Genomic DNA, 14,220 nt, shown 5'->3' with positions numbered 1-14,220 from the left:
GGGCTTGTGTGACGGGGGAGAGGCTGCTCGTCTCCAGGAGAAGCGTGGGTACACTGGCACTGACGAAGTTTTGGAGACAGAGTTTCGAGTGAAGCAGAAAGAACAGCCTTCTTGCTTTGCCAGGCAAAGGAGGCCACCGCAGGATAGTGCCTCCAAACGGTGTCCTCTCTTGAGAGGGGCCGGCAAGGGGGTTTAATGGCTTTAATTTGAAAAAACAGGGCTGTCGATAAGGACTGGGGGGCCTGCCTTCTTCTCCCTCCATAGATCATTCCAAAGCCATTAAGGCTGGAGTCAGGGGCTCCGGTGATGTTTTCTGGTGGTCTTTGGGGTTATTGCCCCTTGACCTTTTCTCCTCAGCGAGGATCGCTTACAAGGGGACGGTGGGTTGGGGAGCGTTTCAAAGGAAAAAAACCACCACGAGCGATATAACTCTAACGAGGCACCATTAGTTAATGAACGCAGTTGAGCAAGGAAGAAATCATTTGTGAAAAGCTGGTTAGAGCAAGTGAGTGCGCCCAGGCAGGGCGTAGCTAGTATCAGGGAGACTCAACTAGTTTTCAGCTGTATCAGTATTTCCTTCCTAATCATGCACTCTTGAGTCAGCCTTTGGGACCTGAGAGGCCTGGGCAGCTAAAGGAAAAAAGCCTTTTACTTCAAAACACAAGGACTCAAGGGCTTTTCAGAGTTTCACCTGCGAAGCATTGATGGGAGGTGGGAAGGCACCAGGCTTCCGGGGGAGCCCCCGCCTCTTCCCGAGGGAAACTCCACAGGCACCACGGCGTCAGCCAGACCTCTGGGTCTCAGCTTCATCAGAGGTAAGCGGATCATAAAATTATTTACCTCTTTTGGCTGTTGTGAAGATGAAATGCATGTTCCATTCTCAGCTGTCTCTAACTAACCAACATGCCGTTGCTATTAACGTCATCCTGCAGCTGCAGGACTATCTTTAAATCTAGTTTGTTTAGAGGCGTCCGTAGCCACCAAAACCATTATTCTCTTTCTGTGACCACCTCTCCCCCTGCAGCCTCCTTCCCCAGCCCAGCCTGGAGGCCTGGCCACAGCCGTTGTCATGGCAGCCGTTGGCTACAGGTCCTGCTGGGGTCAGACAGTTTTGCTGAGACATTCCGAGTAAACTCCTTTTTGGTCAGGGTGGCTGGAGTCCCTAGGCCTGAAGTCAGGACACATAAAACCCCTCTTTCCTTGTGATCTCGAAGGTCCTCTAAGCCTGGCTTCAGCGAAGCCCTGGAGGGGAGTCAGTAGGAAGTGTTAGCTAACTTGAAGGCGATTACTAAAGCCCAAAGACCTTAAAAGTTAGAAAAAGGCAAAGGACGCAAACGCCATGTCTTAAAATAGCTTTTTTGTTTTGTCGGAACAGCTACAGAATTGTTAAGCCAACCACTTCTTGGAGGGGAAGGAGGTTTGGGGCCAAACACACATTTCAGGGAAAATAGCGGAAAAACAATGGTTGAAAACGCTTTATATTTTTAAACAAGTGGTTTTACATCTTTCGTGCTAATTTCATAACCACAGATGGGAGGTAGGGGTGGACCTGAACCTTTTTACATTCACAGATGATTTCTGATATTTCTAATTAATTTCTCCCCTTGGATACCGTAATTTTGGTAAATCACAACGCAGTGCTTAACCGGTGCCTGGCTGAACTAGCTCACTGTCAAGGCTGTCTGGATTAATTTGCTGTTACAATGTTTGTTTTCTTTATAAAAAAAATTCTAATTAACAACAACAAAAAAATAGGTCAACAAGCCAGTAAATATTTAAACAAGTGTCACGTTCTATTTGAAAAGTTGTCTGGGAAGAGCTGGCAATTTATGAATAAATTACAGATAGCAAACCCTCTCCTTGGACTTCCGGTTTTAATCAGCTATCTGGGCCTTTCTGGAATGCAGGCTCTGTGATTTGATTTCATGTCCCCCCCAACCCCTCCCCCTCTTCTAAAACTGGTGTGTGGCAAGGAATTTCTTCCAGTCAAGTGAAATGAATTTGCATTCATTTGTTTTATTAAACTGGAGAAGGTCTCCCTAATCTTAAGCTATTCAGAAATCTGCTCCACCTGGCTTTGAGGGGCTTGCAAAACCAGCCATAATGATCTCTGGCTTTGAATATCAGGAGGGCCTTTATGACAAAAGGCAGGCTGATGTTTTGTGTGTTTGACATCCGTCTTTTCTTCTCAGTCATTTAAGAACTATGTCTTCTTGGAGTTTCCATCGTGGTGAAGTGGAAATGAATCTGACTAGGAGTCATGAGGTTGCCAGTTCGATCCCTGATCCCTGGCCTCGCTCAGTGGGTTAAGGATCCAGTATTGCCATGAGCTGTGGTATAGGTCGCAGATGTGTCTTGGATCTGGCATTGCTGTGGCTCTGGCATAGGCCAGCAGCTACAGCTCTGATTCAACCCCTAGCCTGGGAGCCTCCATACACCACAGGTGCGGCCCTAAAAAGACAAAAAACAAACAAACAAAAAAAAAACAACAAAAAAATGATGTCTTCTTTGTGTAGCCTTTTGGCCTCGCCTATAGCCTGTGGAAGTTCCCGGGCCAGCAACTGAGCCCGTGCCACAGTAGTGGCAACACTGGGTCCTTAACTGCTAGGCCACCAGGGAACTCCTGTTCTGTTCTTTAAATGCAAAAGAAAAATGTGAACATTTTGGGACTTTGCTCCTTGACAACGATGGGTGGATTAGCTGAGACAACTGCAAAAAAAATTTTTTTTTCCCATTTTTGGCCACCCTGAGGAATATGGAGCCCAGGCCAGGGATCAGATCTGAGCCGAGCCGCAGTCATGACCTGAGCAACGCTGGATCCCCAACCCACTGTGCCAGGCCGAGGCTGGAACCTGTGATCCAGTACTCCCAAGATGCTGACAATCCCATTACTTGACAGCAGCAACTCCTGGCAAATGCTTTTTGGTTTTTGTTATTTGCTCTTAAAACAGAAATCTGTGGTCCGCTGTCTCTACATTCCCTAGTGGCTTTCCATCTCACTCAGAATAAAATCTAAACACTTGTCTGGGCTGACCAGGTGCCTTGGATTCCTGCCTCCCATTCCGACTTCCAACCCTCTTTTCTTTCCACACTTGGCAGATCCTTTATTTTCTTGGAGTATGTTGGGTGCTATAAATATTTCAAGGGACCCAGAGAGAGCCTGGAATCAAGCAAAGAAAATGGCCCAAAATGATTAGTTGATCGTTATCAAAGAACCAGAAGGATGTCAAGATTTGGGGGACTGGCCACCAAGATGGACCAGGCCAAGGCATGCCCTGCTCGCTGGGACAGGGCCTTGGCGGTGGACGGAGGACTGAGGACACAGTGATGGGGAAAGGGGCCAATGAGCGTGGATGAGGAATGGTGCTGGCCCGACACTGGCCACTACTCAGCTAAGAGCCACCACTCATGGCGCCATCTTGAACTCACCGTGTCCCTTCCCCTGGGCTCTGCATTTTCCTTCCCTCAAATAGCACCTTGGGAACATCTTCCCCCATCAGCTGGTGACAGACAGTCTCTGCCAAGTGTTTGGTGACTTCATAGAGGAAAGAGGCTGCCTGGAAATACATTCCATTGGATATTAAAGAATGTATTTCCCTGATTTACGCCAGGCAAGGCAGGGATGTCTGAGAGGCGAGGAACCAATGGCCATATCCACTTTGACTAATGATTAATTATTCTATCTAAAGTGATGTTTTCCCATCAACTGAGAGGGTAGAAAAATAGACTACAGCTTGCCAGGTTCGCCCCACAGGTCACAGATGTTGCCTCTGCATTTTCAGATTGTATTATCCATTACAGACGGTATCTTCTCATTTAGAAACATAATTTGTTGTTCTCGCAGACCGGGGAAAAAAAAAAAGCAAAAAAGCTGACATTTCACATGCAAGTCAAAGATTAGCATCACGGCCCAGGACCACATATGGAAGCACATGAGGATGTGGAGTCCCCGACTCTAGAACAGGAGGCTTCTGCTAAGAGAGATGTAGAAGGCAGTGACTTCTGAACTTTATTATGCAAATGCGAAGCCCAGAGAGCCCGGCTGTTTAACCTCATCAGGGGAAATGTCACTGATCATTTCAAGCTCCGAGTGTAACACAGGCATTAGTACTATTATGTTATGATTATTATTATTATTATTTGCAGGGCATGATGTAAGCCCGAGCCCTCTGATTAAGCTGAGTCTCTCATGCTCAGTCCCTCTGGGCTTGAAAATCAACTCTTCTTGATATTAAACAAACCAACATACAAACAACATATATTTTTGTTCTTTCTCTTTGATGTTTGTGGATGGGCTGCCTCCAGATCTGACGTCCATCAGGCAGGGGGAAGATGGTGAGAGTTTTACAGCATCCAGTTGCCACCCTCAGGTGCTGCCTCTCCTTCTGGCTCTTCTGGGACCTTCTACCCCCACGACAGAGGTGTTCAGAGATGCTGGGGCAGGAGAGAGGGACATATCTTGGGTTGGGGAGATGCTGAGGAGGATGGAGACAAGAGGGATACTGCACGAGTCTGGATAAGGAGGGGAAAGGTCCTTCTGTCCCCCGCACAGGTCGTTGCCATCTAGCAGAGCCACATAGCAAACTGAGAAGCCTCCTGGATCTTAGCGGTGCAGACAGAAAGGGCTTGAACTCAAGCAGCAAAAACGAAGCCAGCGAGCAGGGGAAAAGTCAGAGGCGGTGGCCCAGGGTGATAGACAGCGAAGGCTGGCATCTCTGAATCCAGATTTCAGGACCTGAACTGGCAAGGTTCTATGTTCAGAAGAAAAGCCTCCTGGGAGTTTTCTTGGGGGGCAGCGCATTGAGGATCGGTGTGGCTTGGGAGGCTGCTGTGGACAACATTCGATCCCTGGCCCGAGAACTTGGCTGAAAAAAAAAAAAAAGATGATGTGGGAAATGAAAAAATAGAAGCAGAGCACACAGTGAGTGCTTCCCTCCCACATCCTGGCACTTGGGGGATGTCTGGCTTGAACACGTAACCCAAGAGGGAAGGGGGGTCACTGCACAACTGGGAGGACTAGACACTTGCAGACCCCAGAGACCCTCCCATATCCTTCGGACACGAACACTGATAGCAGGAGCCCAGTCCAGTTAAACCAGACTTCTTAGGAGTGGAGCCCACGTCCATATTCCATGAAGCTTTCTAGGTGACGCCAACATGCTGCCAGGCTAAGAACCACTGCTTTAGATTCCGATGAATATAAACTGTAAAGCCAGGGGCCCTCTTGTGTGTTTGTTTTCTGCTCTATCCCCTGGCATCTAGCACAGTGCCTGGTACATGGTAGAAATTGAATACAGATTTATTACAGGAAAGGAGAGTGTGTGAAACAAGGCATTTCTATAATAGAAACAAATCTGTATATGGTGAGGCCATGCAGGGAACTCTACTCAACATCTTGTAATAACCTAGAATGGAAAAGACTCTAAAAAAGAATACATACATTTATATATGTATTTGTATCACTTTGCTGTATACCAGAAACTAACACGGCACTGTAAATCAACTGTATTTCAATACAAATTTAAAAAAAATTAGGCCACACAGGGCATGTATAGAGGGGAGTTACCTCCCAGCCCCCACAAGAACCCTGTGGTCACACACACGTTTGTCCCTTGCTGTCCCAGCACAAGCAAACACGCAGCACCCGCTCAGTCGCTCCCGAGTGTCAAGACAGTTGTGGCTGTCCTCTGGATCTAGGCTATTTAGTTGACCCCAAATCACCCAGGGCTGTGGTCCAGTTGACTTCCTCCGTTCCCTCCAGAAGTGCTGGTGTGACAGCATGGCTCACAGAGAAGAGGCTTGAACCCTAACACTTTCAGCTGCATGCAGCCCACTACGGGCTGTTATCTCTCTCCACCAGCAGCTGAGGAATAGTCAGGGGTCACTTCCAGCGGTGTTTTCTTCCTTCCTGTTCTTGCTCAGGGTCCGGCAGTAATGACTTTGGCAGAAGTGTTGGGTCACCTTTTCCCAGAGTCAGGCGACCCTGTCTCCCTGGCTGCTGGCTGAGAGGAGCCTTGAGAAGGGGAGCCAAGGAGGAGCCCTGGGTGTGGACTTGGAGCATCTGAGTTAGTCTGGCGGAGGAGCATTTCATCAGCATCTCTACAGGCCCAGGGAGTCTGTCATCTATTGCCAGGCTTGGGTACCACTGTCTAGAGCTGCAGGAGCCACATGTTTGATAGTGGGTAGAACCAGTGTTGGTCTCGGTCCTTCCTCTACTTTAGCAGCGTAGTGTTAACCCACTTCGGACAGCGCAGTGTGCCTGCCTGTGTCAAATCTTTGAGCTGGGTTGGGATCTCATTTTTTATCTCCCCATTTCCACCGAGAAAGACGGCATAGGAAAAAAAAATCTGGAAATAAGACAAGCCTTAATTCAAACCTCGACAGTGCTACTGATATCTCTTAAACTCAGTTTTAACATCTATAAAAGGCAGATGATATAATTTACTGGGCAGGTTTATTGTGAGGCATAGATCTTAGGGCTATTGTGAGATGGTGTTGTTTGAATCCTATGGAAGTATTATTTCACCATTGGGCTCTGAGCTCTTTGAAGGTACAGACAGCATTTTCTGTTTGTCTTTGTATCCTTAACCTCTAACACAGTAAATAGCTGGCACATACTAGATGCTTAAGGTAAACTTCTCAGAGCAGTCTGCCCAGATGCTTCATCTCAGGATCCCCTATATATCCCATTATACCCTCTTGGTTTCATTCATGGCCTCAACTTGCTATATTTGCTTGTGTATCCTCTTTCTCCAAATTAGACTGTCATTTCTATGCTGTCAGGACTTTGTCTTGGTGTTCAAAGTCTAGAACCGTGTCTGGTACACAGTAGGTGCTCAACATATGTGTATCCAGTGGAGAAAGGAAGAAATGGCAGCTATTTTACGAGGACTCATAGTAGCAGTGATTGCACGATGAACTGGAATCAATCCAAACAGAAAAATGAATTGTCTCTGGACAGCTCAGCAGAAGGGGTGAGCACCGCCAGAAGCCCTTGGAGTTTCCTCCTCAGAGAATTCTGCCTGGGAACCTTTCTTTAGGGCTGGTGATTTCCTCAGGCCTCCGCCAGGAGGCCCTTCATGCTGAAGTGAGCAGCGTGAATGAGGTTTCAGGACCCGGACAAGGGCTGCCTCGGAAGGAGCCTGAACTGGGGCCCTCTGAGGCGTGGGGGAGGGGGCCACACCCTCTCCTGGGCTTGGCACCAGGGGAAGGCTCCAGACGGCGCGGGCTCTGTGCCAGCCTGCTTGGTTCCAGTGGGAAAGCTGACCTTGGCCAGGAAGAACCAGGAAGAGGCACAAATGACTCATTGTCCCACATCCTCCAAGGTGAAAACCCAGCAGTGTGTGTGGCCTCTGGGGCTGGACGCTATTGCAGCCTTGGCTCCCTCCGCAGCCCAAATAAAAGCAGTCGGCCAGCAACTCCGGCGCAGCCCAGGAATACAACGCATGGATGTCACCCATTGTCCCGTTCCACACACTTCCCTGCACTGAAAGTTCCTGAACACCGTGTGTAAGTTCCAGTTCTAAAAGTGGAGCACTATTTCCTTCTAAAGACTTAAGACAGCCTTCATTTCCAATCAAGGGCATGTGACATTGTATGGACTCGTGGAAGAAACGGGATCTATTTTCAGGTCACGTGTGAAGAAGGTTGCGGTGGAATGTGCTTTATTTTTATTCACGAGTTTGGGATCCAAGTCACATTTGTAAGATGCGCCACTGCCTTAAGATTCCCACTAGAGGGCACTCTTGGAAAATATTTATAAGTACATATTTTATTGCTGTCAAGGAAATGCTGTTTTTTAGAAGAAGGGTGGGGGAGGGAACCCGCCAACCGGTCTGAATTTCAGGACAAGCCCTTTGCCTTCACTGGGAACTACTCCTGATTCTTTCAGAAGCGCAGCGAGAGAAGGAAGCTGGAGAGCCCAGGGCAGCTGCTTTCTTGTCCTCTGTCCTTTTATCCACGTGGAACGCAGCTGGCCCTCCGGCCTGAGCCCAAATCCCCTCTGCGTCATGGGGTGGGGGGCGCGCAGCCCCACCTGCCTGGAGATTCCTCTTGGAAAAGGGCTTAGAGATGCTGAACTTGGAGGCTTACGGTTTGGTTGGGGGCCTTCCCTTGCAAGCTAGCAGTGGCCGGAAATCCTCAGAAAAGTGCCAGAAAGGGTCAGAAGGGTGGCTGGGGCGCCAAACAATTAAAAATAGGGCTTCCGGGCAGGCAGCCATGGAGATCTGGCTCGATATGTAAATAAGTGTAAATAAGAGCAAGCCTCGGTGCTTGCTGGAAGAGTGCTGTGCACATTTTGTGCAGCCAGGGTTGCGGGGGGGCGGGGGGGGGGCGGCCCTTATTCTGCATACAGCCCAATTTGTAGAAGAAAAAACTTTTTTTTCTACCACAAAAGAAAATAGCTCCATTGAGTTCCATTGGCGGGGCAAGGGAGGAGATTATTCTTAAAGTTAGATTTTGTATTCAACGAATAGAAGAGTGTCAATGAACAAATGAGAACTGATTTTTAGCCACTAACGCCTTGATTCTGGAGCATAGCTGATACCTAGCACTCAACTCTCCCATCCTTGAACATAAACTACTTCTATCCCGGGCTCTGTCCCACTGCTGTGTGTCACCTTTTAAAGTTGACATTAATTCACTCATGTGAGTGACTTCATTTCATCCTGGAATGAGCTCCGTGAGGGGGTGTTACCATCATCATCCCTATTTCACAGAAGGAAACCAAACTCAGAAAGGGGCAAAGACACACAGCAGTGGGACAGAGCCTGGGACAGAGGCAGTTTACATTCTTCCGGGAATCTCTTACTGAGCATCCGCCATACACCTGGCCCCCTGCGCTAGGTGTGATCTGCTGCTGTTTCTTGTGCTTCCTCAGAAAAAAAAAGGAAAAAAAAAAAAAAAAAAAAAAAAAAAACCGGCTCTCCAAAAGTCAAGGTAAGCCTTTGAGTTCACTTGGGACCATTCCCCAATTCTTCCTGAAGAATGGCTAGAGAAGAAAATGGGGAAGCACAAAGGCAGCCACTTCCTTTGTCCACAAGGGAATCTTTCAGGTAGTCAGAGCCCTTGTCGGTCTGGGCAGGGTGGCAGGGGGTGCTCCTCCCTCCAGGCATCCTGGGATGATCAGGGTAGGACAGTTGCCCAAGACCACAGCCTGCTCCAGGCAGGCAGGCAGGCGTCCGTCCACGCTTCCAGGGGGCTGTTCCTTCTGTTGACCTTGGCAGGGTCTGTGCAGTCCCATTGGAGCAGACAGCGATCTTCAGAAGTCTTCTCTCTTTGCACTGCAGACCTCTTGCTATTTTCTGCAGGGATCGGGGAAGGGGGACTTTAAAAGTGGCTTTGCCGGCTCTGGGGAGAAGCAAGGTGGCCTGCAGAGACTCCTGAAGAGTTCCCCTGTGGCCTATGGGCTACAGCGCCAAAGGAAGTGGGAGATGCAAGGAGCAAAGATGGGCTCTAGGTGGTGGCTCCCAAGGTGTGCCCTGTGGTCGGCTTTCTCTCCACTCCACTCTCAATTTTTTCCCTGAGCACATATGACTTTATAAATGAACACACAGATGCACATGTGCACACCGCTTTAAAACCCAGCTCCTAGGAGTTCCTTTGTGGCTCAGTGGAAATGAATCTCACTAGTATCCATGAGAATGAGGGTTTGATCCCTGGCCTTGCTCAGTGGGTTAAGGATCTGGCCTTTCGGTGAGCTGTGGTGTACATTGCCGACTCCGCTCAGATCTGGCGTGGCTGTGGTGTAGGCTGCCGGCTACAGCTCCTATTGGACCCCTAGCCTGGGAACCTCCATATGCCGTGCGTGTGGCCCTAAAACAAACAAGCAAAAAAACCCCACTCCTGTCCAGTTTGTCAGGGAGAGTAACACCATATGTTGTTAACAGTGACTGTGCAAATAGACACCCGCCTCCTGCAATTCGGATGCAGCAGGGAATCTATACACAGACAGCAACAGACACAATAGATTGGCTCCGTTTGACAAAACCAAGGGGACTCAGAGAGAGGCAACTGAATGAAAATGCAAATTGGGAATCTGGGCGCTACTTTCTGCTTCTGAACCCTGTGAGGAGGAGGTAGGAGGTTGGGGAAGTGAGAGAGGCCAGTGGTCCCGAGCCCTGGTCTCTTCTCCCCAATTCATCCGAACTAGGGCTGAGGTCAAGCTCAATTCTGAGAACCGCAGGCTCCTGCTCTGACAAGCCGGGCTGGAGGGACCCAGAGAGAAAGAGGAAATGGGCTTCTCAGGCACAGAAATATGGCTGTGGGTTCCCTGGTTCATAGCTCTTACACGTGTCTCAGAAAGTCCCTCCACTCGCCTTGGCCTGATTCCCCAAAGCCAGGTGAGCTGCGGAGGCGTGGGACCTTTGGTTCACACTCCGGCGCCCATCCCCTGCCGGGCAGCCGCCGGGTGACTGCAGCAGGGCCGTGGGTGCCGTCTGCCCCCTGCTGGCCGAGGGGATGCGAAGGGCAACCGGGCGAAGACGCTCGCGAACAGCGCGGGGGGTGGGGGGGGGGTGGAGGCTTCTGCCCAGTGCCCCAGAGACTTGGGAGGGACCAGTCTGCAGCCAGCCGGGAGGGGTTAGAGGAGGGACAAGAAAGCTCTCCGAGGCCCAGACTGGGGATACTCTGTGCTTAGACTTCACCAGCCAGCGAAGGGGGAGGTTCACCAGAACAATCCAGGTGGGTGGGAATTCCTCCCTCTTGAGTGTGGCGAAGAGAGCCACGTGGGCATCCTAGACACACGCTTCCCAGGGTCTGGCAGGGCCTGTTTTTGCCCAGAAAGGGAAGGAGGGTCGGTCTTAGTTTGAAATACCTTTAGGCTGGTGGCTTAGATAGTTCTAAAGGGGAAGAAGAGAGGCGAAAATGAAGTACCCTTAGAGGTCCTGTCCCTCATGCCTGTCATCAGAGAGCTTGCGGTGAAGCCACTGTCCCAGTCCACCGCGCCATAACTCACCCCTTGCTTGGACCCATTCAGCCGCCCGGCCCCGCACTGCGCAGCTGCCAAGGATGATCGTGTCCTTGAGGCATTTTTTTCTGCTCTGATTTTGGCCGCTCTTTTGATGCCCGCAGAATCAGATTTTCTCAGTTGTTCCATTACTTCAGACTACTTGTTAAACAGTGTCTTCCGCGGGCAAAAACAAACCTAGATTAATAAAGTGCTCGTGAACGGGGCGCTAGGAGGGAGCTGTCAGGCCCCACGCGGAGAACGCTGAGCTGCAGGAGGGCCCAGTCTCAGAGACCCTGGGTGACTGGCCGGTGACTTCTGCTCTGTCTCCACGGAGTCCAGGGCTGCTTAGCGCCAAGTGTGATGTGGACACTTGCCTGCTGGATGGAGACAGAAACTCATTTTCCATCTGTCAAGCAGCCTGACACAGAGCTGCTAATGATTTTCTGTCAGGCGAGGTCTGGCTGGATTTGAACCAGTGACCCAGAGGTAAAAGGCCACCATGTAGGGCTCCCTTTACAATAACTGGCTTGCCTCTGCCTCCTCTCGCCTCGCCAAGGGTTCTCTCTCTCCTCTGCAGTTGGATATTGGTTGGATCCTAACTTAGCATTTGGGCTGAGTGGTTTATGTCCCAGGAGGGCCAGCAGGGGTGCATTTGGGGGGGGGGAGGTGGGGGATGGGAGATGGAAGGCCAAGAAGGACAGGGGGCAGGGCCTGCTTGATTACCCTGGGGGAAAGCCACCCTGCTCCTCCCAGGCTGGGTGCCTGACCTTGACTTCAGGATCTTTGCATGCAAACAGAGATAGCCCACACAGCAAAGGTGGCAACAAGAAACCCGGGTACTGGAGTTCCCGTCGTGGCGCAGTGGTTAACGAATCTAACTGGGAATGATGAGGTTGAGGGTTCGATCCCTGCCCTTGCTCAGTGGGTTAAGGATCCAGTGTTGCCATGAGCTGTGGTGTAGGTCGCAGACACGGCTTGGATCCCGAGGTGTTGTGGCTCTGGTGTAGGCTGGTAGCTACAGCTTGGATTAGACCCCTAGCCTGGGAACCTCCATGTGCCATAGGAGTGGCCCTAGGAATGGCAAAAAGACGAAAGAAAAAGAAACCTGGGTACTGAGGCCTCAATGTTCTGGGTCTCAACTAGCTGAGGTTGAAATTGTCTTTTTTTTTTTTTTTCCCCTGGTTGTTTTCATGAAAAAAAAAATTCTCTCAGGAGCATTCATAGATTCTTATGATGCTTCCCATTCAGTGAATGATAATTGAGTCATATGCCAATTTCCAAAAGTAGTGTTTTATAATCAGAAAATGTCTCCTCCAGGAGTTCTTGTTGTGTGGCTCAGTGGTTAACAAACACCACTAGTATCCATGAGGACGCTGGTTCGATCTCTGGCCTCACTCAGTGGGTTAAGGATCCGGCGTTGCCACGAGCTGTGGTGTGGGTCACAGATGCGGCTCGGATCTGGCATTGCTGTGGCTCTGGCGTAGGCCGGCGGCTACAGCTCTGATTAGACCCCTAGCCTGGGAACTTCCATATGCTGTAGGTGCAGCCCTAAAAAGCAAGAAAAGAAGAAAAAAGAAAAGAAAATATCTCCTCCAGAATCACAAAAGCAGGGCCAACCCATTGTTCAATAAATATTTGTCGAAGTTCTTGCTATTAGGCAAGCCTCCTGCTAGTCACCAGAGTTACAGAGATAAACAAAACAAAGTACCCACTGAAGGAATGAATCATTTAGGGAGGGAAAGACATGTAGACAAAGGTAATTTGGCACAACCTGATAGGTGATAAATAAGCAAATGATGAAATTCAGTCGAACAAACTGATCACTAAAAGTATAGTCTACAAACAATAAATGCTGGAGAGGCTGTGAAGAAAGGGAACCCTCCTACACTGTTGGTAGGAATAGAAATGGATGCAATCACTATGGAGAACAGTATGGAGGTTCTTTAAAAAACTAGAAAGAGAGTTACTATATGATGCAGCCATTCCACTCCTGTGCATATATCTGGAGAAAACTTTAATTTGAAAAGATACATGCACCCCGATATTCACTGTAGCACTATTTGCAATAGCCAAGACATGGAAGCAACTTAAATGTCCATTGACAGAGGACTGGATAAAGAAGATGCGATTCCATATATATATGGAATATTACTCAGCCATGCCAAAACTGACACTTCTGACCTACACATAGCCTGAACCCAGATTGGGACTCAAACCCATGGTTTTTTAAATTAGAATCACTCACCTGGCATCTGAACTTACTGAAGTTCAGGTTCTTTGTGTCTCAGTGCAGAAGCAATTCAGCAAGAGACAAAGTGATAGGCAAGAAATAGATTTATTGGGGGTTCCTGTTGTGGCTCAGTAGAAACAAATCTAATATCCATGAGGATGCAGATTTGATCCCTGGCCTCACTCAGTGGGTTGGGGATCTGCATTGCCCTGAACTGGTGTGGGTCACAGATGAGGCTCGGATCACACCTTGCTATGGCTGTGGTGTAGGCTGGCAGCTATAGCTCTGATTTGACCCCTAGTTTGGGAACTTCCATGTGGTACACCTGCGATCCTAAAAAGCAAAAAAAAAAAAAAAAAAAAAAAAGGTATATTAAGACAGGATGCTCATGAGGGATACAAGTGGGCAGGCAAAGAAGCTCTCTGTCCTGAGGATTAGGTGGGCTACATTTTTATAATCTAAGGAAAGTGGGGAGGGTGAAAAGCCGCCTTCATCCTGATTTTTTGAGTGGACGGCAGGCTTACATTATTAGCTCCTCCTTATTGGGTAAGAGTGAATTTTTTTTTCATTTTTTTTATTACTCAAATGAATTTATCACATCTGTAGTTGTATAATGATCATAACAATCTGATTTCACAGGATTTCCATCCCACAGCCCAAGCACATCCCCCCAGCCCCCAAACTGTCTCCTCCGGAGACCATAAGTTTTTCAATGTCTGTGAGTCAGCATCTGTTCTACAAAGAAGTTCCATCTGTCCTTTTTTTTTCAGATTCCACATGTCAGTGAAAGCATTGGATGTTGGTGTCTCATTGTATGGCTGACTTCACTTAGCATGATGGTTTCTAGGTCCATCCATGTTGCTAAAAATGATGGTATTCCGTTCTTTTTGATGGCTAATATTCCATTGTGTATATGTACCATATCTTCTGGATCCACTCCTCTGTCGATGGACATTTAGGTTGTTTCCATGTCTTGGCTATTGTAAATAGTGCTGCAATGAACATTGGAGTACATGTGTCTTTGCGAGTCGTGGTTTTCTCT

General features: G+C 48.8%; 2 long non-coding RNA genes across 5 annotated transcripts in view; one reads left to right on the top strand and one right to left on the bottom strand.

The window, feature by feature from the left end:
* Nucleotides 1–754: 754 nt before the first annotated feature.
* Nucleotides 755–14,220, top strand: part of LOC102167732 (uncharacterized) — a 69,993-nt gene continuing 56,527 nt past the window's right edge. For 2 of the 4 annotated variants that reach the window (XR_014812847.1, XR_014812846.1), the window contains exon 1: nt 755–815. This is a non-coding gene — a long non-coding RNA (uncharacterized LOC102167732). Of the gene's footprint in view, nt 816–3,099; nt 8,400–14,220 lie in introns of those variants that run through there. The other 2 variants (XR_002346748.2, XR_001298397.3) reach the window with 2 other exon arrangements.
* LOC106504715 (uncharacterized) lies at nt 1,341–11,326 on the bottom strand. The gene is made up of 2 exons (XR_001298398.3): nt 10,955–11,326; nt 1,341–4,865 (listed from the first exon to the last, which is right to left on the bottom strand). It is a non-coding gene; the product is annotated as an uncharacterized LOC106504715 (long non-coding RNA).

Source organism: Sus scrofa, chromosome 8 (genome assembly GCF_054392235.1).
Source record: "Sus scrofa isolate SSC_HxYL_T2T_F1_AM1 chromosome 8, Sscrofa_HxYL_maternal_Yorkshire_Landrace_v2.0, whole genome shotgun sequence".
Lineage (NCBI taxonomy): Eukaryota > Metazoa > Chordata > Mammalia > Artiodactyla > Suidae > Sus > Sus scrofa.
Note: the sequence above shows the minus strand (reverse complement) of the source record. Positions and strands in the feature narration are given on the sequence as shown.